This window comes from Balaenoptera ricei, chromosome 1 (genome assembly GCF_028023285.1).
Source record: "Balaenoptera ricei isolate mBalRic1 chromosome 1, mBalRic1.hap2, whole genome shotgun sequence".
NCBI lineage: Eukaryota > Metazoa > Chordata > Mammalia > Artiodactyla > Balaenopteridae > Balaenoptera > Balaenoptera ricei.
In genome coordinates, this window is record NC_082639.1 from 91,574,973 (window position 1) to 91,602,638 (window position 27,666).

Genomic DNA, 27,666 nt, shown 5'->3' on the forward strand with positions numbered 1-27,666 from the left:
CAATTCAACCTGCCAAAAGCTGGTCCCAGTGCTGGTGCAGAAGTCAGTGAAAGAACTTGGATATTTTGATTTCCCTGTTCTGAAAATATTAAATTGCCTTCTTTGAAGAAGTTCAGTAATACTGGATTGTCACCAATCAAAAGTGCGCTCACAGAAACTGTCTGGAATGATCATTATGCTAAACAAAATTCTCAAGTATATCTTGGATAACAATTGGTTTCAATGAGGCTCGCTTAATATTCTTATTAGTATTCATTTTAATGGGATTTTATTTTTAGATAAAACTTGGATGCTTCTGAATTCCAAATAATGGGCACAGATTCCCCTCACCCCTTTAAAACTTCAGTACAGATATCCTCCCTCTGACTCATATCAGAGAGATTAAACAGAAAGTGTGAGACCAAAATTGGAAATCACCAAGTATTCCTGTTTTTTCCTACCTTGGGAAAAATCATGCCAGATATTTTACTTTTTTCTCTTTTCTCTTTCATCTCTCTCTCTACATCAAAAAGAAGTGTTACCAAAATTACTATATAAATAGTGGGGACACAAACTTTAATAAACCAATTTTTAGATCGTTTCATTATTTTAATATTGTCATTTTTATTGTCACATATATATGGTTTCACATATTTTAATATTGAATATGCTATTCATAATGGTGACGTTTATTCTTTGATTTGATAGCCTATAAAAGAAAACACTCAAAAAATCCATATAAAATTGAATAAATTAGCTCTGCATATGTACACTAATTGAGAGCCTAGAAGAATTAAAAACCATGCAATTTGACTCATCAGAAAAAATTTAAAAGACTTGCAAATGTGATAAATAGTATCAGTATTATTTATTTTAATTTCTGTTAGGGTCTATGTTCATGTCTGGCAGATAACAAAGAACTAGATACATTTGAGTTGAATGAATGAAAGAGTAAGAGAAAGAATAAGTTTGGTCACATATGACACTTCCATTGTTAGTTGCAAAAAATACCAAGCCCCTGCCATCATGAAACTCATGTTTCAGTCCACTGCTGCACATGCTGCCAGCCTCCATTACTTATCTCCACACCGATTTCTTAACTATTTTCTTTGTTTCTATCCTTGTCCTTGTTTGGGAGGTATACTTAAAAACATATTTTAAGATATACTTAAAAACAAAATATCCTTCCTGCCCACAAAGGTAGAAGAGAAAGCAAACAATTTTATTATTGAATAAGCATTAAACCAGAGTTTGATGTACATCACAGGCAATCCACGAGGAGATTGCAAAGACAGAAGAAATCTCTCCCTCTTATATAGCCAAGCAGGTACACCCCATCACATACATGTTTCCGAAATAACAACTAGTTTTCAAGTAAGAGGACTTGACAGCATCATTTGTCACACATAGTTCATCCTAAATTCACTTGGTACTTGGTGTGACCATTTGTGTTAGCAAATTGGCTTTATCCAAAGGTGATTAAAAAAAAACCCATCTCATGTCTCTATGGCAAGAGGCTGTTTTACAACTTGGAGTAAGGAGCCTATGGAAGTTAGGTTCCTGCCCTACTGCAGAAACTGGGAGATAGGGGTGCTATCGTTCTCGATGATGATTACATTTCAAAGAAATGGCTCCCAGGCCCTTGAGAAAGATATTCTTAGGTTGTAAAGTGGGCAGGAGACTTATTTAGATTTTAAAAAGATTTACATACATTTCAAGGAGACAGTGAAAGAATTTACAATTGCAGTTTCTCTAAGAAAAGGGATGGGGGACTCTATTTTCAACAGAGAGAATTAAGCCTCTTGTTTTTCATTTGTATGTGCTCCTACACTCCTTTTAATCTCCACACAGAAGCAAGAAAGATCCTTTAAGAAAAATCACACCTCTTTTCGAAACCATTCTAAACCTTCCCGTCTCACCAGAGTGAAAATAAAAATTCTTAAAACAACCTACAGCACTCTACGTTATTTAGGCTTCTTTGCTCTCTTCCCCATCCTCTCCCTCATCTATGACCTCATCTCCCCACTCTCTCAGTCACTCTGCTCTAGGGTTCCTTGCCCATACCAAGCATTCTGGACTTCAGTCTTAATACCTGCTGTTTTCTGTCTCTGTATTGATTCTTCCCCACATTTCTGCAGAGCTGTTCCTCCGCTTTCTTCTCATTGCTTGAACATCACTTTATGGGTAAGGGTTCTCTGACCAGCTTACATGCTACTTTTCTCCCCTTTACTTCCTATCCTCCTAAGCTCTACACTTATACATTTATTTATTTTCTTAGCAATTAATCCCGTTTGGCTAACTGTATATTTATTTCTTTGTCAGTGTTCCCTTTATCGATTGCTGCCTAACAAAACACCCCAAAACTTACTGGCTCAAGATAAGGATTTTGAATTTATTAATTCTCATGGTGTTGAAGCATCGGTATTTCAGGAAGGGCTCTGTTGGGTCATTCTGGCTGTGGGTCTCTCATGCAATTGCAGCAGCTGAGTGGATGCAGCTGGAAGAGCGGGGATGCATCTTGGGATTGGTCAGGTATCTCTCTTTTTTCCATGTTGTCTCATGGCCTCTTCGCATGAACTCTCAGCAAGGCAGGTCTGGGCTTCCTCACAGCATGGATGCCTCAGGGCAGTCTGATCGTTTCCAGTGTGCTAAAAAACCTCAAGAAAGAATTTTCCAACACACTTAATTGACCAAAAAAATTACAGAAGCCTGCCTGTTTTCAAGGAGAATGGACATAGATGTCATTAATTGATGGGAGAAATATCAAAGTGACATTGTCGGAAGAGAATATGAAATGGGAGGTATTGTTGCTGCCATCTTTGGAAAATAAAATCTTCCACAGACAGTTTACTACTGTGTGGCACTTCCAACTAAACTCTAAGCCCAATAAAGGCAGGGACTTTGTTTCATTTACTACTATGTTTTCAGCACCTCCAAAAGGGCCTGAAATAATGTAGGTACTAGATACATATTTAAGTAAATTAATGGACAAAATGTTGAATTAAAAAATATCTTCATGAAAACTTATTTTTCTATTTTAAAAATATGCACATTCATTTGCATGTCAAATAAAAGGATTTTGCTTTAGATATATTCAAGTGAGGCTTCCAGATCTTGCCTGCATACAGTCTGTTGAAAAGGAAGCTCTCTGCCCTGTAGGCTTTTTAACAGATGAATCTAAAATTCAATCTGATCATGCCATTCATCTGATTAAAATCCTTCAATGGTACCACCTAGCCTAAGGCAGTGATTTTCAAACTTTCTGACCATGGCTTAGAGCAAAAATTACATTTTACATTTTTACATCACCTCCTGGAACACCAGTCCAAATATGTAAAAATATGTACTCACTCTATGTATAAACATACTTAGAAAATCAAAGTCGTAATCTGCAATGCATTTTGATATTCTCTCTTTTTCAGTTTTCTCTCTTCTCTTCTGCTTTCCTCTCCTGCAGTCTCTTCCCCTCTATTCTCAGCCCCTGTTCTTTTCTCTTCTATATGTGTATTTAATAAAAAGCAAACAAACAAAAAACCTCCAACACTGGTATTATGGCCCATTGAATTGATTTTCAGATTGCTTTCAGATAGATCACTATTTGCCCTAGGCCCATGGTTCCTACATTAATCCTGTAGAACTAAAATCCTGAACACTACTTTAAAAAGATGTCTGGTGTTTCTTATAATTAAAGATCTAGAATAAATCTAAGGTCCAAGTTAATAACTTGGAACAAAAGGCACTCCATTATAAGATGCCCATCATCCTCTCCAGCCTCACTTCCCACCACTACTTCTTTTACCCATTTAATGCTATGATCATATAGACCTATTTGTGATTTTTTTGCATCATACGAACATTGCCTTCATTTGTGCTTTTCTCACTGCCTGGATCAGCTTACCCCTTTATTCACTTGCCTCTTACAGTTCATCCAACCCTGCAAAAGATATAGAGAATTCACAGAGGAGAGACACAAATGTGACTTAAACATATAAAAATTATGATCCATGTACCTCACATTAAAGAAAATATAAATTAAAACTACCATTACATTACATTATTTGGGTAAGTTCCCTCTCCAACTATAAATCACCCTAATCATAGAGTCATCTATTTTTCTCTAATTTGCTTATAACCGTTCATATAACACAAGATCAAATTTCTCATTGAAATTAGAATAGTTCACATATATGAACTCCTCTGATCTGTGTGTAGGATAGAGTTGATTTGTAGCTGACTGGAAAACTCTAGCCTTATCTTTGGAGATGCTTGGATGTCTGGCTTTAATTCTTAATTGAAATGGGGCAGTGAGATTTAAAGTCCAAAACTACTTTGGTAACTTCTAGGACCAGTTTGTTTACTGATCGTTTTCACTTGGTACAACCAGTTAGCCAACCTCACTTGACTGTGTGACCAGAGAGGCGTAAAAGATTCTAATGAGAATTTATCTTCTGATAAATTGAGATCTCCTGAGGTCAGGATTCATTGCATGATCTTGAAGGTTCACTCTTGAGAGGTTTGCTAATAAGAACCGTTTGGAGCTTGCACATGGGATGTCTCTTAGATCTCCAGTGCTTATCTGCACTCTCTTTTTCTTGCTACACTGTAAACTCTGCCTTTATATTAAAGCCTTACATGAATACATATCTTGTGGATTCAAGTGAATCCTTTCAAATCTTCAAACTTATGAAATCTTTGCAAACTCCCTGGACAACTTCATTAAAAAAGAAACGAAATTGAGTCATTTGTAGTGAGGTGGATGGACCTAGAGTCTGTCATACAGAGTGAAGTAAGTCAGAAAGAGAAAAACAAATACCATATGCTAACACATATATATGGAATCTAAAATAAAAAAGGTTCTGAAGAACCTAGGGGCAAGACAGGAATAAAGACGTAGACATAGAGATTGGACTTGAGGACATGGGGAAGGGGAAGGGTAAGCTGGGACAAAGTGAGAAAGTGGCATTTACATATATACACTACCAAATGTAAAATAGATAGCTAGTGGGAAGCAGCTGCATAGCACAGGGAGATCAGCTCAGTGTTTTGTGACCACCTAGAGGGGTGGGCTAGGGATGGTAGGAGGGAGATACAAGAGGGAGGAGATATGGGGATATATGTATATGTATAGCTGATTCACTTTGTTATAAAGCAGAAACTAACACACCATTGTAAAGCAATTATACTCCAATAAAGATGTTAAAAAAAAAATCTCAAATTATGTTTCTGGTATTTGTTTTCTTAGTAAACTCATGCAGGCTCCTAATGATCACTTTTTTTAATAGGCTTAATAATACTCTATATAATTATCTTTTGTAAAATTTCCTGAGGATGAACATCAGACTTACAGATTTATAGCTCTCAAATTACAACGTTCTTCCTCTTTTGACAATTAATACATTTGTCTACCATTAGTTGTTGAACTCCTGTACAGCTGACTATAATTTTCAAAGATTTCTCCAATTTCAAACAAATTTTGAATTTTTATTTTAAAACTCTGATTGATGAAGCTTGGGTTAGATGTCAAATCAACTGTGGCCTGGTGAAACCGAAATATATATGGTATTGCAAGGCACCAGGGACTCACCTAATGGGTCCAAGTTTGGTCTCAGAGACTAGAAAGTGAGACTCCTATAATTTTTCTCTAGTTAACTCTGAGAGTTTCAAATGTTTATAGGCTTAAATAACATGATTCTACATCTCTTGTCTGCTTCCCTCCAGAGCTCCAATGCCACAATTCTAATTGCCTATTTGATATTAATACGTTATTCCAAAGTCAACATACATAAAATTAATCCTATGTGTTTGAAATATTATAACATTGCTGATAATAGTGTCTAATATTTATTATGTGCAAAGCAATATTATTTGCATATGTAGTCTCATTTTGTGTTTATGCCATCCCTTTGTGGTAGGTGCTTGATTAACCCTCTTTTACAGGTGCGGTAATTGAGGCAGATGTCATGTAAGTTCACTGAGATCACAAAGTTGATCAGTAGTAAAGCTGCAATTCAAACTCAAATCATTTACACTCTAGAGCTTGCAACTGTAATAACTATTTTACATTGCTTTTCATAACAGTTTCTTTTTGAATTCTATTTTCTCTAAATTAGCCAGACTTAAAATGTCATTTTCAATTTTCACTGATTTCTCACAATGTCATTAACCAACAACTTTGGGTGTCTTCACACATATCTCATCCCCACTCCCATTTACACTATATCTGGTTTAGGCCCTAGTTTCCAGAGAGCTGGAATGCTGCAAGGGCTTCTAAGATGCATTTCTATTCTTTCCCCTGTCAACTCCTCTCTGCATACCACTAATAAAATGATCTTCCTAAAACAAAGCTCTGATCACATCTTGAATTTTCTTTGAAAATCTTTTAATAGTGTCACATTATCTACCTAAAGATGTCCAGCTTCCTTTGTGTGGCCAAGGCCATGTCAATCCAATTTCACAGTTCCTTTTTGCTCTTATCTTGTATTGTTTCCACGCATGGAGACTATGGTCCTCTCCATCATGACCGTTCACCTTACCTTTCCTCCCTTCTCTGACCATCAAAAAGCCCTTGTATTTTCTCACCTCTGCTTCCTTCATTAGTGATATTCCTCCTTTATGGAAAGTACAACTCAGATACTTCACACTGTTCAATCTTTCAAACTGCTTCTTTTCTATTTTCTTTCACTGAGCAACTACCACCACTTAATGCACTTATTGCTTTATGACATTAATTCTATTTTCTTTTGCCCGTGTCTCCTAAATGGCACTCTATCCTGCTGAGAGCCTAGCTTGACAATTTGTGCATGACAATTAGTTAATTCACTAACATTTATTGATTGGTTGTTTTGTGCTTCACAGACTGAAATATGATACTTTCTTTCTGCAGATGTTTTATAAGAGCAAGAATCTCAAAACTTTCAGTGCAGCAAAAAGCAATTTAAATGGGCACTTGCCAACTGGTTCTTAGCTATCACAATGGAAACATCTGGAGTATTTCTTACTATCTTTCCAATCAGCCTAAAAACTGTATTCTAGGGGCAGATAATGGCTCTGGTTGCAACTGAGACACAAAGAAGAGTACTCAAGAATTCATTTCTGAAAGTGATGGAGACAGGGAACCAGGTGAAAATTCTTTCTGTGTGTGGAATTAAAGGTCACTAAGCTCCTGAATCCTGCTGACTTGGAATCTACCAAGCCCTCAGCCATGAGGGCTTGACTTTGTGGAGTGCACTCAAGGGACTGACTTCTTACTGTCAAATGGTCTTTATTTAAAGCCAGTGATCTGTTTTACAAAGAAGTGGAGGCCTTTTCATTCTATGTCAATGTAGTCTAGAGTGAATAAAATATTCTCTGGGACACTTCTATTCCCCTAAACATTGTCACATTTATTTATTGACCCAACGTCATCAGAACTTGTTTTTCCCTGTGTGGATACGATGTATAGAATGTATGTGTGTGTTAAAACATACTTTAAAGTCACATTGCTATTGAATATACTTATGCTGTGTAGATATATAGTACATAATTGGTTATATAGTATAATATAAATTTATTATGATGGCAAAACAAAAGATATAGGTGCTAGAGCAATATGATATATCTGTAAAGACATTTTAATGAAGCATCAATGAAGAGTACGTCCTTAATTTCTTTTAGCATTCTCTGAGAAACCTATAACTTAAAGTTGCAAGTGAGCTAGGAATTATCTAATTCAAATTCACTACTCAATGCCAGTGTATTCTGCACAACACTCCCACCTGATGATATGCATTTGTCTGGATATTAATGAAGAAGCTGCTCTTCGTGGCGCTGAGCACCTCTCTGAATAGTGGCTTACCTTTGACCCCATGGTCATCCAGCAAAGCACCATGTACCATGTACCAGAAGGTGATCTTAAAATGATATATGAGTACTATTTAGTGTGAAGCTTATTGACTTAGAGATTGCAAGAGAAAAGAAGAAATAGTCGTATCTAAATCTTCAATCAGACAAAATTGCAATAAAATTCTCTGCCTGTGTAATGTACAGCGTAACTTTCAACATTTCGCCATTTTCACTAAGGATGAGTAATTTTCAAATGGTCATTTGCATTCTGGCTAATACAGAAGTTATACTATTACAGTACAGACTGCAGCAGCTTAGAGACCAAGGCATTTGGAGTGGGTTCAAAATTGATTTGATAATTCACTTGAACATAAGGATTATATTTTACTCAAGATTCTAGCTAATGTACCATAGGAAATTGATTTTCTAGTTTAATGTAGAAATTCCCCAATTTACTCCATTGACTCTCAATTTGGGTACACTAGATGAGAAATCCCTCAGGACACTTCATTAATCCCCAATAAGGGTGCAGCTCTCTGAATCATTAAACCATTCAGTGTTTCAGTTCTCTCACCTGCAAAATGAAGACTACATAGTCCCTGAGGTCTCTCTGGCTCTAATGCTTAGATGCAGTTGTCTCCAATTAATTCTTAGCTTTATGGTAATTTGCTCACTTGCTAATATATGAAGAAACACTGTAAATTATGAAAACCAATGCAATGTTTTCCACACAGAAAACTCCAAGTAAATATTTGCTGAATTAATGATTTTCTGTGGGAAAATCACCTGGTTATGGGTATAACTACACACTGTTAAAATAAACAGTGTTCTTTTCTCTAACCTAATCTGTGTTATCCTAGTCTCTTACAAGTCTGGTGGATGTGTGGAGTATACCCACGAAATGGCTACTTGAACAAGAAGTCAGATTAGTACTTGAGAAAGGACTCATTCTAAAAGGAGGGCAATTGGGTCCAAGGAAGTGCTTCAAGGTCAGAGGATTGTGAATATTTTAATAAAGAACTCTATTCTGTCTCTTAGTCAGGCTGCTGTTTGTTCCATTTCTCTCAAGTCCATATCCAGATCCTGAGAAGCAGGGTCAGCAGCGAAAATGGAAAGAACATTTCCAAATTAAGGTCATAGATTGAGAGCACATCAAAAACTTTCCTCCCTCTTGAAACTCCACCAAAACTACAGTGAAGGCATTGTTTTTAAAAAAGACATAAATTAATGAGGATAGAAAAGTATAGGGACAAAGAAAACAGGAACAACAGTTTGAAATCTAGGAAGTATAGATGGAAGCGTGTTAATTGATCTAGCATCCACATAAAGCCACCTCCTATGATGGCAATAAGGAAAAGTGAAATCATTTTGATTTACACTGAAGAATAATCAAAGGCCTCAGAGACCGAGACAACCAATACTGTGGCACTGGGAATGAATTGAGGTGTGGGCTAAAATACGAGGACTACGGTGAATGCTATTGGAGAAGTCAGATCCTTACCTTCTCTCACTTTACACACCCTAACAGAAATCTGACGCTTTACTAACTAAAGTTCAACAGGTAGTATATAAACTGAGGGGATTGCAGTGTGATAAAGACTTGAGGTTGTGGGTACCATTTCAAAAACAGGGAAATCAGTTATTTTTTTTTTTTTTTTTTGCATACTGAATGTGAATATAGAGGGCACTCAGCTGGGTTTTCTTACCTTATCCTTGAATGCAGGCAGAGTTTTAAAGATTATTGTCTGAGGAATCTCACCAGTCTCAAAGAAAATACTTACAGATATGGAGTTCTCTAATTAAATGGATAAACACACATTTTGGTTTGTCTGGCACAGTCTCATTCATGTTTGAAATATTGGTATATTATAAACAGTGCCTCCTTAATCTCAAAAGTTTAGATAATGACTTACATGTTTACTTTATACTTTATTGAAGGTTTAAATTGACATTACAAATGCAAGCTCAAAACTACCAATCAGCTTTTAATTCTCTCACTCCTTGTTATAAACCAAGTATTATGAAATCTCTGAATAAATCTTCTTATATGGAAGAAACACACACACATACACACACACACCCCAAAATTCAGGGAGAAGAAAACTGAAAAAGCACACCTATTAGCAATATTTTATAGAGACAAAACGATCTATTACATTCATGGACCAAAAAAAAAAAAAAAAAAACCAAAAACTATAAAAAATGCATAGTAAAAATCCTCTTGGAAATTAATAAAAAATGTGGAAATAAAACAAAGCAAAAAAGGGTTCAAAAAAAAGCTAAAGACATTCCAAGAAAATAGATAAGAAGAAAGAAGTTATATCCCTACATTCTCCACTTTATAAATCACAGCAAAATACTGAAGATTTAGTAACTGAAAAAAGTTCAAGAGATGGTCTCTGGAATGAGTGGGAGATTGAAACTACAGAAATGATAGAAAAGATAAAACATAGAAAATGAAGAGGATTTTATTATAAAAATTATACAAGGAAAATTTCAGAATGGCATGCTATGAGTTTCCATATTGAAATGGCCACTGAGTGTCCAGCATAATGGATGAAATATGAAAGTCATCATGTAGTTTCAGAACAAAGGGGACATCTGCTTTTGGTCATGGCAGTTTAGCTTTCATTAGCTCAATCCTCCTGCTGAGCACAATTAAAACATCTAGAGAAAATCTAGATACAACATAAAACATAACAAAACAAAAAATAAATCTTCAGTGTGAACATATTGAAGAACTACTAAGGCACTACGGACTTGAAGACTGAAGATTCTAGAAGGAAGGGAAGCACAGTGAGATGTTCCTCACATTTGGCTCCAACTTCCTACTAAGGAAGTTGGGAATTCTTAAGCCAAGGGACAGAGAAACTGAGCAGAGCTTTTCTTAGTTTTTCAGGCTAGGGTGTGGAGTAGAGGGTCAAAATTTAGAGTTTAGAGTCCACTAAGGAATAGAGGACTGATAAGCTTCCCGGACATTTAGTTGAGACCCCTACAAGTCTCTACTCTAAGAGTAAAAGCCAACCAGAAATAGACCCTAACCTACCTTCAAGTCAACTTCTAATCAGCTCAATCTCATTGGGTTAAGGAGGTATGCCCCTAGCTTAAATCCTTTCTGGAAGAATTTAACATCTAGAGCCTTAATTTATCTCTAAATTTTTTCACATGCCATGTATAGCATTTGAGCAATAGTCATTGGAATATAATGAGTCTGGAAATATAAAATGTTATGATTCTTATACTATATGTGAAGTGGTATAATATCACTAAAAAGTAACAATTAATGTATACTATAAACCTTAAAGCATCTACTAAATAACAAAACAAAGATACTAGCTTATAAACCAACAAAGAGATAAAATATAATAATACAAATTTATCCAAAGTAGGCAAAAAAAAAAAGAAAAAGGCAAATAAAAAACATTTGGTACAAATAGAAAACCGGGAGCAATATAGATTTAAACCTAACCATATCAATGACACACTAAATGTAATGGTCTAAATATTCCAATTAAGAGACAGAAGTTGTCAGATTGGATTTTTTAAAAACTGACACAATTATGTAACACCAACAAAAAAAACACACTTCAAATAAAAAGAAACAAATGCATTAAAACTAAAAGTACAAAAAAAAAAAAAAAAAAACTAAAAGTACAAAAAAATATCCTCACAACACTTATCAAAAAATGAAGCTTGAGTGACTAAATTAATATTGGGCAAAGTATATTTCACAGAAAAGAATATTACCACTGATTAAGAAGATCATTCAACAATGATAAAGGGATGAATTCATCAGGAGGTTTTAACCATCCTAAACTTTTAATGGACAGAAAAACAAGCTTCAAAATATACAAAGGAAAAGCTAATAGGCTTCAAAGATAAATGAATGAATCTACAATTATAGAGATATGGTTCAATACCCCTTTGTCAATAATTGATAGACCATGGAAACCAAAATCCACTAAGGATAAAAAGGATTTAAACAAAACTAACAACCAACTTGACCTCATGTGACATTGTAGAAAATTCTACACAACAACAGTGAATACACCTTCTTTTCATGTGGACACAAAATATTTACTAAGATATATCTCATTTGAGCCTTAATAAAAATCTCAATAAATATAAAATTATTCACCACTTTTTCTTAATATTGTAGTGTGTGCAAAGATGCTCAACATCATTAGTTATTAGAGAAATTCAAATTAAAACCACAGAGAGATCCCATTATACATCTAGTAAAATGAAATGACTGACATGTCTAATGTTGTCAAGGACATGGAAAAACTGGCATTAGAGCTCTTATACACTGCTGGCAGGAATCTAAAATGAAACCAGTGCTTTAGGAAGCAGTATGACAGTTCCTCAAAAAGTTAACATTTCCATAAGATCTAGCCATTCTACTCCTAGGAAGTTACTCAAGAAAAGTGAAAGCCTATTGATCCTAGAATTTTAAATAATGGAATATGGTATGTCCTCGTTTTTTTGTCTGGCATGTTCATCCAACATAATTATTTGGAAGCTCATCCATGTTTTAGCATGCATCAGTAGTGCATGCCTTTTTATTGCTTAATAGTATCAAGATAACAAGCTGTTAAGCAAAATAGCTTCTACGTTCCTAACTTGAAAAATATACCTTATCCATTAAATAAAATATAAGTTTGAATTCAGAAATTCCATAATAGATCATAATGATTCAGAAAAAGTCAGTCCAAGCCGTACATAGACTCATGACCTCTGGCTCACCCTGTCTGGTCCCACCCTTAGGCCTGTGCCACTTCAAGGCATCTCACAGCGCCTCTATCCAGGCTTTGCCCACAACTCCCCTAAATATCTGCCTCTTGAACCCCCTTGGAGTTTATAGTGACACATCCAATGGTGTCTGACCTGAGGAAGAGTCAAATCAGGCCTTGAAATTAAGCTCAGGGACATGTGGCAGGGAACTTTAGGGTTCTTGGTGCCTGGAGAAGTCAGCCCTCGGGCTTCTGGTAGGCATGGTCCCTTGGTCTCCGGAAATCCTTTCTTCTTGGGGAGGGGAGTAGCTAGAGCAGGCCCAGAGCAGAATGCTCTAGAGAACATGTTCCAGAGCAAGGAAGCATGACCAGCAGGAGACTGGTATATTTTTTTATTTTCATTTTTAAACTGCTCGTATATGCAGTTATGCCTTGTATAACTTTTTGTATATATTATATAATACAATAACTACATAATAATATATAAATATTGAAATGAGCCACTTTGTTGAATTCCTGAAGACTTTGGCTGTGTAGAAATCAGGGTTTTGAGGCCCAAGTAAGTGACTTTAGGAGGAGTCTGGTGGAGGGGACTCTCCTCAATTTGTGAGAACACAGTGGGGCTCTGGTGAGCTGATGTGGTAACAGGAGGTTTGTGAGTGTCAGGAAATGGTGTCAGCAACTCTGAAAGCCCAAGAGCAGAAGGGGTGACTTTGTGTGCATAAGAGACTTCAAAAGCATGTAACCACGGTGAACTGTAGCTATAGGGGAGGAAAGGAGATGGCCTTGGAATCTAAGGAGAATTTTTCCTGTGTCCATGTCAGAAACAGGGACAGAAAAGGGAGCAGGAAATGTATTTATGCTTTGTTTGGCTTTAACCGGTAACCAAACTTCATAGAATATTCCAAGTGTCTTAAGTTGTTGTCCATATTGTTATGTATGTTTTGTGCAATATAATTACATAATTTTGAATCAGAGTTAATAGTCTTCAAACTGCTTCTTAAATCTTATTGCATTTAATCTATATAAAGCTCTGAGATATATTTTTGTCTTCCTTATTAAACTGTAATCTTGATGACAGAAATTATGTAATTTCACTCTAGGTCCACATCTGCATCATCTTGTTTCTCATTGAATAAGAAACAACATTTTTCAAATGGACAAACTGAAGTTTGAGTATTTTAAACTTATTCATTTCAGCCTTCAAATGATACTTAAACTAAATCTTCTGAATAGCAAACATGGGAAATAGTTACAATAACTTTAAGCTGTTATTTAAAAAAATTAAACATCTTCCATGAATTAAAATTAGCAGCAGTTATAAGCACAAGTGACTTTTAAGAAGAAATGTTGGATAAACCCTTACCAGGGAGGAATTAGACTTGAAACAGATCATAGTTCTCATGGGTCTGACACAGACCAGAGGCTATCTGTAACAAAGTTTTTGCCAATCTGTGGTAAAGTTAGTAGAAAATAAAAGGAATGTAGTGAGTGTTAAATGAAGACCAGTTTATCTAATTTTATGTAATAAACTTAATTTAAGATTACATATCTTTGACTTTTGGTGTCAAAAAATTTCTTTATTCTGTAAAATCATGGTTGTTCTATCTATATCTATCTATCTATCTATCTATCTATCTATCTATCTATCTATATGTATGTATGTGTCTATCTTTATCTTGTTTTGGCAACATAAAAGAAGGAAACCCCTTGTCAGTTCCTCTTTTAAAAATTTTTACTGAACTAGAAAAAATTCAAATTCAAAACCACCAGATTCTGTCACCCATTCAATCCTGGAACTTTGATTCCTCACTAGAAAAGTAATAGATATTATTATGAAGAATTTTTTTGGTAATTTCTGGTTCAGTATGAACTGACTTTTAAGGTTAAATTGTTTACATAATTTATCATATAAAACTGGAGCGCAACCTATCTCTGTAGTGAATGTTTCTGGAAAGAAAGATGCAGTCACATAGAAGACAAGCTAAGTCTGGGATAAAAGAGCCACCCATTCATTATCTTCATTTGGAGGTGGTACCTCAAGAGGAACATTGCTTGCTGACATGTGCAATTAAGTTTATAATTAGTGTTCCAACTTAAAGAGAAGTTTCGTAAGTAACATTAAAAAATAACCAGCTCTTGTACTCTTGTAGTCCAATTAGTGCACCTGAATGACATTTCATCAGGAAAGACTATGAACTATTTTATTCAGATTTGGATTCTTTTCTATTATTCTGCAAAAATAAAAGACATAATTCAACACTCTACTCTTTTTTTTTTGTTCTCTTTCAAATTCAAACTCGAGTAGAAATTGCTTTGATTTGATCTGTTGTTTTCTATAGTGAGTTTAAGTACTGATACTTATCTACCTGTATAATTCCTTCAATCAATGATTCTATTTCAATTTTCTCTGACTGAAATAATATTATTTCCAAAGGTAGTGATGATAATAATAATTTTTACTTAAAAGTCCTGCAGTGACATTTTGGAGAAATTATTACAGTCAAGAGCAGATCAAAATCCTCCTTGGTTAATGGAGGAATAGCCAATTTTCAGGTAGAACGCATCTGACTGGCTCATATGCCACATTATTTTACTGCTCTATAGACACATCTCATATACATTGCACATATATATAACAATGGTAACACATTTAAATTAAAGATAGGAGCTGTCTCAGAGGCCATTTATGTGGAAAGTGGGATAATGGAAATGGGAATTTTGTACTGATTTTTATTAGAACAAAAATTTCTCTCATGATGGAGAGGAATACAGACAGCATGGTGAATTCTAGGAGGATTTCTTTGCTGTTTCTGGACCATTTGAGAAAGACAGCTTCTGCCAATCAACCCAGTACCTTTACTTCGTTTGTATGGTCCAGACCTTGAATATGAGCAGGAGAAATGACAGCATATTTTTTCCCCCAAGATTGCTCCATGAAGACTCCATAGGAAATTTGTTAAAGACTACCAAAAAGAAATTTGAAAGGTATGAAAATATCTACATAAGCTATGAAATAACTTATTTCAATGAACATAATCTCTGTTTTAGGTACACACCAGTAGACATGATAATTGTGCTATTTTTGAGTATTCTTTTTTTCTCTATTTTAATAGAAAGAAGCAAAAGGGAAACAATCTAATTATAGATATAACATGTGACATATTATAACAAAGTTATTATAATAACAGACTAAGCTCAGTTGCCACTTCCATCACGCTTTCCTCACTGCTTCTTTCTTATCCTCTGGAGTGAGGTGTTTGGCTCATGTTCTTCTATAACAGTCTGTTTACTTCTATCAGAACATTTATCACAATATTGGAATATTCCATTTACGTATTGTTTCCCCCTCTAGAATGTGGACTCCTTGAGTGTACTTGATATATATGTCTTTGTCATCTCTGTATCTTCAACATCTAGCACAGTGCCTATTAGGCATAATAATAATCAACCAATGTTTCTTAAATAAATATCTATAGTGGGTGACTATTAGATAAGCATACTCTAGCTGAAGTTTTTAGGTATTTATTTGAGTATGAGAATAATTTTTAAAAGTCAGAAGTTTAGATGCCTTAAAAAAGTCTAAGTAGATAATTTTGCATCAGTATTGTAGACTGAATATTTAATCATAGCAAGAATACTGTATCTTTAATCCTGTCCTTTCAGTGTTATTTTAAAATTTGTCCTGAAGGTGGCAACATTTAATAACATTCCACAAATTCTTTCTAAGTAAAGCTTTTGTGGCCACCTTTAATTCAAGTTTTGTATTTTAAAATACATATCTTTCCCTCAACCCCTATATCTTTTAATGTAGAAGAAAATATAATACTAAAGTCTTACTTTTGTATTCAGTAACCTTGACTGTACATGTGGAAAGAAACCATTTACAACTTTGAAGAATATAAGTTAACCTAGCTAAAAAGTTCAGGGTAGCTCAGCTCAAGTTTCCAAATGTGGGATCAGTTTTAAACACAACATATGTTTCCTGCCAAGCAATTTATATCAATAGATGTATTTAAATATAAGGGTAAATCCATGCTTATTCTTTTGAGGTAAAAATTTATTTTCCTGCTATATTCATTCAAATTCAACATAACATTTCTAGTGTTTAATATGACATTAATAACAGTACAGTCATTTCTAAAAGAATTGCTCGGGACGTCCCTTTCAGTCCAGTGGTTAAGACTTCGCCTTCCAATGCAGGGGGTGTGGGTTCGATCCCTGGTTGGGGAGCTAAGATCCTACATACCTCACGGCCAAAAATCCAAAACATAAAAAAGAAGCAATATTGTAACAAATTCAATAAGACTTTTAAAAAATAAAAGATTGATCTAATAACAAATAACCAAAAAAAAAAAAAAACCAAAAAACAAGTAACTGCAACACCTAAAAGAAAGTTTGCAATCAATAAATAATCAATAAATAAAAGGTACTAACAATGCAATATATTTGATTATCACACCTGGGCATGTATTGTTCTATTTTCTATTCTCCATGTTTTGGATTGTAGCCACTTAATAAACAAAACTTTACTAATTCATATTCATCCAAATGTTCAAAACATTACTGTGAAATAGAAAGGTACCAAGTAATGTTTCACAGAGGTTAATTGACTGTGTATGATTCGTCAGCGGCAAAGCCAACAAATGGAACTCTGTATTTCTTAGGTCTAGACAGTGACAACTGCTCATGGTTATAATTCTATCATTATATTTATAGGCAGTTCAACCACTTTACAGAGCTTCTCAGAGATAGGCTAATGTCTGTTTTCATGCTATTTTATATTAGGATTTTGTTATATATACAATTTATATTTTTGCTTATAGCTTTTGGGGCTCTATGTACTAGTGAAGCATGCAATAGCAGAGTTATAAGCATTACTTGTTAAAGCTAATATTCATATTCCTTCCTATTTCTTTCTGTAAAATACATTTAGAAAATTGTCTTAAATTCTTTAATGAGGCTATTCTGAATTGAATGGGATTTTTAAAAGATAATTTTAGGATGGCAAGTAGAGAAGCTACGTAGTCAGATGAAAACAATGTGGAGGAATCATCAGAGCCACGTGAAATTAACTAGGTGAGTGAAGGAAGGTGAAATGCTGTAAGGCAAGCAAGAAGAAACTGGTGTGTGGGGAGTTGAGAGGAACTGGTCAGTGCCTATGGTGGCATGAAACAGATGGAGCTTTCTGACAGATGCAGTGAGATGTACCCCAGACAGCATATTCACAGGTTTTAAGCATTCTGCACACTGATACTCTATGAGCAAGGAGGACGTATTCCAACATCATAATTTGCTAAAGTAGAGTTGTCAGATGAAGAATCAAATAGGTGGCATGTTCTGGGGTATAAATTTCCCTGCCACTTCATCTTGGAGGGACAATTTCTTTTTTCTTGGCCTCAGGTCAGGCTTACTGATGCTTGCTGTCATTCATGCTGTATGCAAAAAACTCCTTCACCTCTCTTGGGAGAAGGAGAAACTGCCTGTGACACAGTGGTTACAGATGGCCCTAATCTTGGGCACACTCCTCTGATTTCCATGAAATCAGAACATTGGGCCACATCACTACATCAGGAAATCCACAGACCCTCCAGTGGGGCACAGGTCTTCAACAAATCCCCTTTGTTCACCATGTGCTAATTGCTATTTAATTCCCATGGGAGTTGTTTAATTTTTTATTATTATTATTATTATTATTATTATTTATTTTAATGTTAAGGTAAAATAGTGCTTGACAAATGTATGTTTCTTAAAACGTTGACTTTATAGACATTTAAAAATTTCCTTCTAAAAATAAGACTAACTTGTAGTATTTGGTGATATGGTAACTGTAAATCTTATTTTCTACAGAAATACTCAATTTTTAAATCTTTGTGCTAATACATTTAAAATTCTAAAAAAAACCCTATTGAATCTCAGCCTATTAACTTAATTTCAACTTAAATAGCTGATAAAAGGAACCTAGTGAATAAACAGGTTTTATTTATTTTATTTTATTTTTTTGAATTTTATTTTTTTATTTTTTTATACAGCAGGTCCTTATTTGTCATCAATTTTATACACATCAGTGTATACATGTCAATCTCAATCGCCCAATTCATCACACCACCACCCCCAACCCCCTGCTGCTTTCCCCCATGGTGTCCATACGTTTGTTCTCTACATCTGTGTCTCAATTTCTGCCCTGCAAATTGGTTCATCTGTACCATTTTTCTAGGTTCCACATATATGCGTTAATATACGATATTTGTTTTTCTCTTTCTGGCTTACTTCACTCTGTATGACAGTCTCTAGATCCATCCACATCTCCAGAAGTGACCCAATTTCGTTCCTTTTTATGGCTGAGTAATATTCCATTGTATATATGTACCACAACTTCTTTATCCATTCATCTGTTGATGGGCATTTAGGTTGCTTCCATGAACTGGCTATTGTAAATAGTGCTGCAATGAACATTGGGATGCATGTGTCTTGTTGAATTATGGTTTTCTCTGGGTATATGCCCAGTAGTGGGATTGCTGTGTCATATGGTAATTCTATTTTTAGTTTTTTAAGGAACCTCCATACTGTTCTCCATAGTGGCTGTATCAATTTACATTCCCACCAACAGTGCAAGAGGGTTCTCTTTTCTCCACACCCTCTCCAGCATTTGTTGTTTGTAGAATTTCGGATGATGCCCATTCTAACTGGTGTGAGGTGATACCTCATTGTAGTTTTGATTTCCATTTCTCTAATAATTAGTGATGTTGAGCAGCTTTTCATGTGCCTCTTGGCCATCTGTATGTCTTCTTTGGAGAAATGTCTACTTAGGTCTTCTGCCCATTTTTGGATTGAGTAGTTTGTTTTTTTAATATTGAGCTGCATGAGCTGTTTATATATTTTGGAGATTAATCCTTTGTCCGTTGATTCATTTGCAAATATTTTCTCCCATTCTGAGGGTTGTCTTTTCGTCTTGTTTGTAGTTTCCTTTCCTGTGCAAAAGCTTTGAAGTTTCATTAGGTCCCATTTGTTTAATTTTGTTTTTATTTCCATTACTCTAGGAGATGGATCAAAAAAGATCTTCCTGTGATTTATGTCAGAGTGTTCTTTTTATGTTTTCCTCTAAGAGTTTTATAGTGTCTAGTCTTACATTTAGGTCTCTAATGCATTTTGAGTTTATTTTTTTGTATGGTGTTAGGGAGTATTCTGATTTTATCCTTTTACATGTAGCTGTCCAGTTTTCCCAGCACCATTATTGAAGAGGCTGTCTTTTCTCCATTGTATATCCTTGCCTCCTTTGTCATAGATTAGTTGACCATAGGGGTGTGGGTTTATCTCGGCTTTCTATCCTGTTCCACTGATCTATATTTCTGTTTTTGTGCCAGTACCATACTGTATTGATTACTGTGGATTTGTAGTGTAGTTGGAAGTCAGGGAGTCTGATTCCTCTAGCTCCGTTTTTTTCCCTCAAGACTGCTTTGGCTATTTGGGGTCTTTTCTGTCTCCATACAAATTTTAAGATTTTTTGTAAAAAAAATGTACAATGTAAAAATGTAAAAAATGCCATGGGTAATTTGATAATGATTGCATTGTATTTGTACATTGCTTTGGGTAGTATAGTCATTTTCACACTATTGATTCTTCCAATCCCAGAACATAGTATATCTCTCTATCTGTTTGTATTATCTTTAATTTCTTTCATCAGTGTCTTATAGTTTTGTGCATACAGGTCTTTTGTCTCCCTAGGTAGGTTTATTCCTAGGTATTTTATTCTTTTTGTTGCAATGGTAAATGGGAGTGTTTCCTTAATTTTTCTTTAAGATTTTTCATCATTAGTGTATAGGAATGCAAGAGATTTCTGTGCATTAATTTTGTATCTTGCAACTTTACCAAATTCATTGATTAGCTCCAGTAGTTCTCTGGTGGCATTTTTAGGATTCTCTATGTATTGTATCATGTCATCTGCAAAGAGTGACAGTTTTACTTCTTCTTTTCTGATTTGTATTCCTTTTATTTCTTTTTCTTCTCTGATTGCCATGGCTAGGACTCCCAAATCTATGTTGAATAATAGTGGTGAGAGTGGACATCATTGTCTTGTTCCTGATCTTAGAGGAAATGCTTTCAGTTTTTCACCATTGAGAATGATGTTTGTTGTGGGTTTGTTGTATATGGCCTTTATTCTGTTGAGGTAGGTTCCCTCTATGCACACTTTGTGTAGAATTTTTATCATAAATGGGGGTTGAATTTTGTCAAAAGCTTTTTCTGCATCTATTGATATGATCATATGGTTTTTATTCTTCAATTTGTTAATATAGAGTATCACATTGATTGATTTAGGTATATTGAAGAATCCTTGCATCCCTGGGATAAATCCCACTTGATCATCATGTATGATCCTTTTAATGTGTTGTTGGATTCTGTTTGCTAGTATTTTGTTGAGGATTTTTGCAACTATATTTATCAGTTATATTGGTCTGTAATTTTCTTTTTTTGTAGTATCTTTGTCTGGTTTTGGTATCAGGGTGATGGTGGCCTCATAGAATGAGTTTGGGAGTGTTCTTTCCTCCACAATTTTTTGGAAGAGTTTGAGAAGGATGGGTGTTAGCTCTTCTCTAAGTGTTAGACAGAATTCACCTGTGAAGCCCTCTGGTCCTGGACTTTTGTTTGTTGGAAGATTTTTAATCACAGTTTCAATTTCATTACTTGTGATTGGTCTGTTCATATTTTCTATTTCATCCTGGTTCAATCTTGGAAGGTTATACCTTTCTAAGAATTTGTCCATTTCTTCCAGGTTGTCCATTTTATTGGCATAGAGTTGCTTGTAGTAGTCTCTTAGGATGCTTTGTATTTCTGTGGTGTGTCTTGTAACTTCTCCTTTTTCATTTCTAATTTTATTGATTTGAGTCCTCTCCCTCTTTTTCTTGATGAGTCTGGCTAATGGTTTATCAATTTTGTTTATCTTCTCAAAGAACCAGCTTTTAGTTTTATTGATCTTTGCTATTGTGTTCTTTGCTTCTATTTCATTTATTTCTGCTCTGATCTTTATGATTTCTTTCCTTCTAGTAACTTTGGGTTTTGTTTGTTCTTCTTTCTCTAGTTCCTTTAGGTGTAAGGTTAGATTGTTTATTTGAGATTTTTCTTGTTTCTTGATGTAGGCTTCTATAGCTATAAACTTCCCTATTAGAACTGCTTTTGCTGCCTCCCACAGGTTTTGGATCGTCGTGTTTTCATTGTCATTTGTCTCTAGGTATTTTTTGATTTCCTCTTTGATTTTTTTCAGTGATTTCTTGGTTATTTAGTAACGTATTGTTTAGCCTCCATGTGTTTGTGTTTTTTACGTTTTTTCCCCTGTGATTGATTTCTAATCTTATAGCATTGTGGTCAGAAAAGATGCTTGATATGATTTCAATTTTCTTAAATTTACTGTGGCTTGATTTGTGACCCAGATGTGATCTATCCTGGAGAATGTTCCATGCGCACTTGAGAAGAAAGTGTAATCTGCTGTTTCTGAATGGAATGTCCTATAAATATCAATTAAATCTATCTGGTCTATTTTGTCATTTAAAGCTTCTGTTTCCTTATTTATTTTCATTTTGGATGATCTGTCCATTGGTGTAAGTGAGGTGTTAAAGTCCCCCATTATTATTGTGTTACTGTTGATTTTTCTTTTATAGCTGTTAGCAGTTGCCTTATGTAATGAGGTGCTCCTATGTTGGGTGCATATATATTTATAATTGTTATATCTTCTTGGATTGATCCCTTCATCATTATGTAGTGTCCTTCCTTGTCTCTTGTAACATTCTTTATTTTAAAGTTTATTTTATCTGACATGAGTATTGCTACTCCAGCCTTCTTTTGATTTCCATTTGCATGGAATATCTTTTTTCCACCCCCTCACTTTCAGTTTGTATGTGTCCCTAGGTCTGAAGTGAGTCTCTTGTAGACAGCATAGATATGGGTCTTGTTTTTGTATCCATTCAGCAAGCCTGTGTCTTTTGGTTGGAGCATTTAATCCATTCACGTTTAAGGTAATTATGGATATGTATGTTCCTATTACCATTTTCTTAATTGTTTTGGGTTTGTTTTTGTAGGTCCTTTTCTTCTCTTGTGTTTCCTGCTTAGAGAAGTTCCTTTAGCATTTGTTATAGGGCTGGTTTGTTGGTGCTGAATTCTCTTAGCTTTTGCTCGTCTGTAAAACTTTTGATTTCTCCATCGAATCTAAATGTGATCCTTGCCAGGTAGAGTAATCTTGGTTGTAGGTTCTTCCCTTTCATCACTTTAAATATATCATGCCACTCCCTTCTGGTTTGTAGAGTTTCTGCTGACAAATCAACTGTTAAACTTATAGGAGTTCCCTTGTATGTTATTTGTCGTCTTCCGTTTGCTGCTTTCAATAATTTTTGTTTGTCTTTAATTTTTGCCAGTTTGGTTACTATGTGTCTCGGTGTGTTTCTCCTTGGGTTTATCCTGTATGGGACTGTCTGTGCTTCCTGGACTTGGGTGGCTATTTTCTATCCCATGTTAGGGAAGTTTTTGACTATAATCTCTTCAAGTATTTTCTCTGGTCCTTTCTCTCTCTCGTCTCCTTCTGGGGCCCCTATAATGTGAATATTGTTGCGTTTAATGTTATCCCAGAGGTCTCTTAGGCTGTCTTCATTTCTTTTCATTCTTTTTTCTTTATTCTGTTCTGCAGCAGTGAATTCCACCATTGTGTCTTCCAGGTCACTTATCCGTTCTTCTGCCTCAGTTATTCTGTTATTGATTCCTTCTAGTGTAGTTTTCATTTCAGTTATTGTATTGTTCATCTTTGTTTGTTTGTTCTTTAATTCTTCTAGGTCTTAGTTAAACATTTCTTGCATCTTCTCCATCTTTGTCTCCATTCTTTTTCCGAGGTCCTGGGTCATCTTCACTATCATTATTTGGAATTCTTTTTCTGGAAGGTTGCCTATCTCTATTTCACTTAGTTGTTTTTCTGGGGTTTTATCTTATTCCTTCATCTGGTACATAGCCCTCTGCCTTTTTGTCTTTCTGTGAATGTGGTTTTTGTTTCACAGGCTGCAGGATTGTAGTTTTTCTTGCTTCTGCTGTCTGCCCTCTGGTGGATGAGGCTATCTAAGAGGCTTGTGCAAGTTTTCTGATGGGAGGGACTGGTGGTGGGTAGAGCTGACTGTTGCTCTGGTAGGCAGAGCTCAGTAAAACTTTCATCTGCTTGACTGCTGATGGGCGGGGCTGGATTCCCTCCCTGTTGGTTGGTTGGCCTGAGGCAATCCAATAGTGGAGCCTACCTGGGCTCTTTGGTGGGGCTAATGGCTGACTCTGGGAAGACTCACGCTAAGGAGTACTTCCCAGAACATCTGCTGCCAGTGTCTTTTTCCCCACGGTGAGCCACTTCCACCACCCGCCTCTGCAGGAGACCCTCCAACACTAGCAGGTAGGTCTGATTCAGTCTCCCCTGGGGTCACTGCTCCTTCCCCTGGGTCCTGATGTGCACACTACGTTTTTCGTGCCCTCCAAGAGTGGAGTCTCTGTTTCCCCCTGTTCTGTCGAAGCCTTGCAGTGAAATCCCACTAGCCTTCAAAGTCTGATTCTCTAGGAATTCCTCCTTCCGTTGCCGACCCCCAGGTTGGGAACCTGACGTGGGGCTCAGAACCTTCACTCCAGTGGGTGGACTTCTGTGGTATAAGTGTTCTCCAGTCTGTGAGTCACCCACCCAGCAGTTATGGGATTTGATTTTACTGTGATTGCGCCCCACCTACCATCTCATTGTGGCTTCTCCTTTGTCTTTGGATGAAGGGTGTTTTTTTGGTGAGTTCCAGTGTTTTGGTGTCGATGATTGTCCAGCAGCTAGCTGTGATTCTGGTGTTCTCGCAAGAGGGAGTGAGGGCACGTCCTTCTACTCTGCCATCTTGGTTCCTAATCCCCAAAAAACAGGTTTTAAACATATGTTCTCTGGTTATTTTTTGACTTCTAGGTCCTTAGGGAATATCCAATCATTTGGTGATCAAGAATGAATAAAACTTATGGAAATGTGCAGCTATATGCAACTATGTACAACTATGGAACTAATTATATGTGGAAAGCCTGGCTCATTATTTAACACACACACAGACCCACACACACACATACTGCACTGCAGGTTGGTGAAACACTTTCCTCTGAAGCACCCTCTGTAGACATCCATCAGAGTCTCTATTACACAATATTGAAATTATTTACTTGTATACCTTTCTTATTTTACTGTAAGTGCCATGAGTCAGGGCTTGAGTTTCTTCTTTATATCTTCAGAGCTTCATACAGTGTGTGGCAGATAGCAATAGACACTGAACCAATAAATGTTCATTGACTCATAGTTTAATTAATAAATCTTCATGGAGAAGTTGGCATTTGAATTCACCATGTGGCTCTAGAATCTCTTTATAAAAGGATCTAGTTGGTAGAGTGGGATAAATATTTGCTCTAAAGTTGCAGTTTCATAGCAAGTCCATTTCTTTTACTTAGAATGCATGTTGTTTGGACTGGTTATGTGAGGAGGCAGGGTGGATCTTTCAAATACCTTGAACCAGTACTTTTCTCCTGAGAGCAATAGATGAACAATTTTACAACATACTTCAGCATTCTGAATGCTTTGAAAATTTTATCTGGAGACTTTTTTTAGAGTCAAAGGGGAGTAATTACTAAATAATAAATGACATTTGTATAGATTTTTCTATGTTTCTCAAAATAATTTTTGTATAATAAGGCCTTGTTTATTGCATATGATAGAGACCCAACTCAAACTAGTTTAATAGAAAACCTACTGATTCATGCTAGATAACAAATCCAGCTTTAGAAACAGCTGCATTCAGAGATTCAAATGAGGAAGTTTCTTTCTCCATCATTTTGTCCAGTTTCACACTGTATTGACTTAATTTCCAAACTGGATCTACACATAGGTAAAGATTAATTATTGTAGCTATAACATCAATATCCTTATGGTTTTCTATCCACATATCAAATTTCAATGAATACCCTAATTCTGCTTGGCTTTGTGTGTGTCTTGAAACAATCCTGAACCCAGAACCATCCCTGAATCAAAATGATTGTTGACAGGTATATGAAATCTTTTCATTAACTTGGCCTGGGTCATGTGCTTTCCCCGATGGACGGTAGTTGAGGGTCAGTGTCAACCACACCTAAAGCATATGGAATAGGTTCTGTATGGGAGCATTTTTTTAAAGAAGACGACAAGAGAGAGAGATTGCACTGATATAAACCAAAAATTGTGCACTTGAAATTTTAAATTTATTATCTAATTTATATAGTTCATTTATTTATAATAGATGTGTTGCCTATCTACTTAGCTCCAGGTATTGGGGTAGACACTGAGGTGACAAAGATCCTCTATTCTCTATCACTTGCCTGTATACTTCATATATTCCTCTCATTCTTCTCCCTTTCCTTACTTAGTGGTCTCTTTGGCCTTTTTAGACTAAAACTAGCACTGAACTTTTAACAGCTCCTGACATTTACTGCAAGAGAAATATTCTTTCTTTCCCAATTTCAGAATCCTGGTGAATGGACTCTTCAATTCAGCGTGGTCTCATGCCCATCCCTGAACCAATCATGTGGCTTGGGGAGCAAGATAACATTGTACAAAATGAACAGTCCATCATCTACTATGATTTTCAGAAAATCAGGAGATTAGGCAAACAGAACAATGTGTGCCTTACAAAAGAATCAAAGTGCTTTTAGCCGTGCTGGTGTTGGTGTAGGTACCATGGTTGTGTCCTGAAACAATCCTGTGCTTAATGTGCTTGTATTGACTTGAAGCTCAGCTGGTCTCTGATGAACTTGCTCCCCCAGATTATTTACCTTGTCTCCATTCAGTCAGAATTATCATTTGTTTCTCAAAAGAACACAAAATCAAAACAGAATAGTTTAAGACATAGATAGAGCAGATGATTCCCTTTTACCACATGATGGAACTGAGGTACAGTTGCCCAAGCATACATATACTGAGGCAAAGCCAGCATTTGAAACAAGTGCTTTCCTTCCCAGAACCTGTCATTTCCTCTAAATCAGAGATTGTCAACTAGCAGCTCACAAATGATTATAGATCACAAAAATATTTTGTTTGGTCTGCACAGTGTTGATCTGGAGATAATTTATTTTTAAAATTCAATTGTCAACTTTTAAAAACCAGGTTATCAGTGTAGTGCAAGTGGGGCCAGGACAAATTCATCCTTTCCTGCAAGGGTTGGCAGCCATTCAGAGAGTCTCTGTCTACCTTGCCAGGGCTCCACACAATGTACTAATTATTTATCTGGTCATCAGTTCAGAGCGGGACTTGTAGAACATTCATGAGCTCAGGTTAACACTGAAGAAGAGTGAGCAAGATAAAGACAAAGACTTTACCAAATTTTGCAGAGGGAAGTTGTTACCCTTTGGTCATTATCAGCTTACACTGAAATCCAAAATAATTTCCCTTTGGGATCTAAGGAAATCCTGTGCTCACAACATAAACCAGATGATAGAAGATTCTCCTGTAAAGCTCATAGCAATGTAAATGCTGAACCTTTTTCACAGGCTGTCAGTGGCTACAAAATTTATAATTCAAGCTGTTTTCCATTAAGTCATACAGCTCACTGACTCCACTAAATTAAATTTCTTCACCACTTGTTGAAACTGATTTTCAAAGTATTGAGTCAATCAGCTAGACTCCATCTTCTTTGACATCTACTACAAATGTTAATCCTACTTCAATTGTTAATCCTATTATTTTGTGCCTGTAACACAATTGAGAACAGCAAAAATGACTAAGTAGCTGCATAAATCCTGTACCTCAAATAATATTTATGAAGGAGAGTAAGGGAAAAACTGAGCTGTCTAGAAGTGAAGGTGAAAAATTTGCAAAGAATTACAGTAGGCCCAATTTTAAAAGACTACCACTCAATTGATATGTTCATGGTTGAAGTGAGCTTTTCACTTCAAGGAATTGAAGGAATTTCAAGGAATACACACACACAGAGAACAAAAGACTTCTAGAAGATCACAGCAAACCTACATGCAAATTAAACAGAAATGTTGATTCAGCTCTCAACACTCCCTGGCATTCCTGTCCTAAAAACACATAGTAACTATATTAGTTTTCTAGGGCTGCCATAACAAGTTCCAA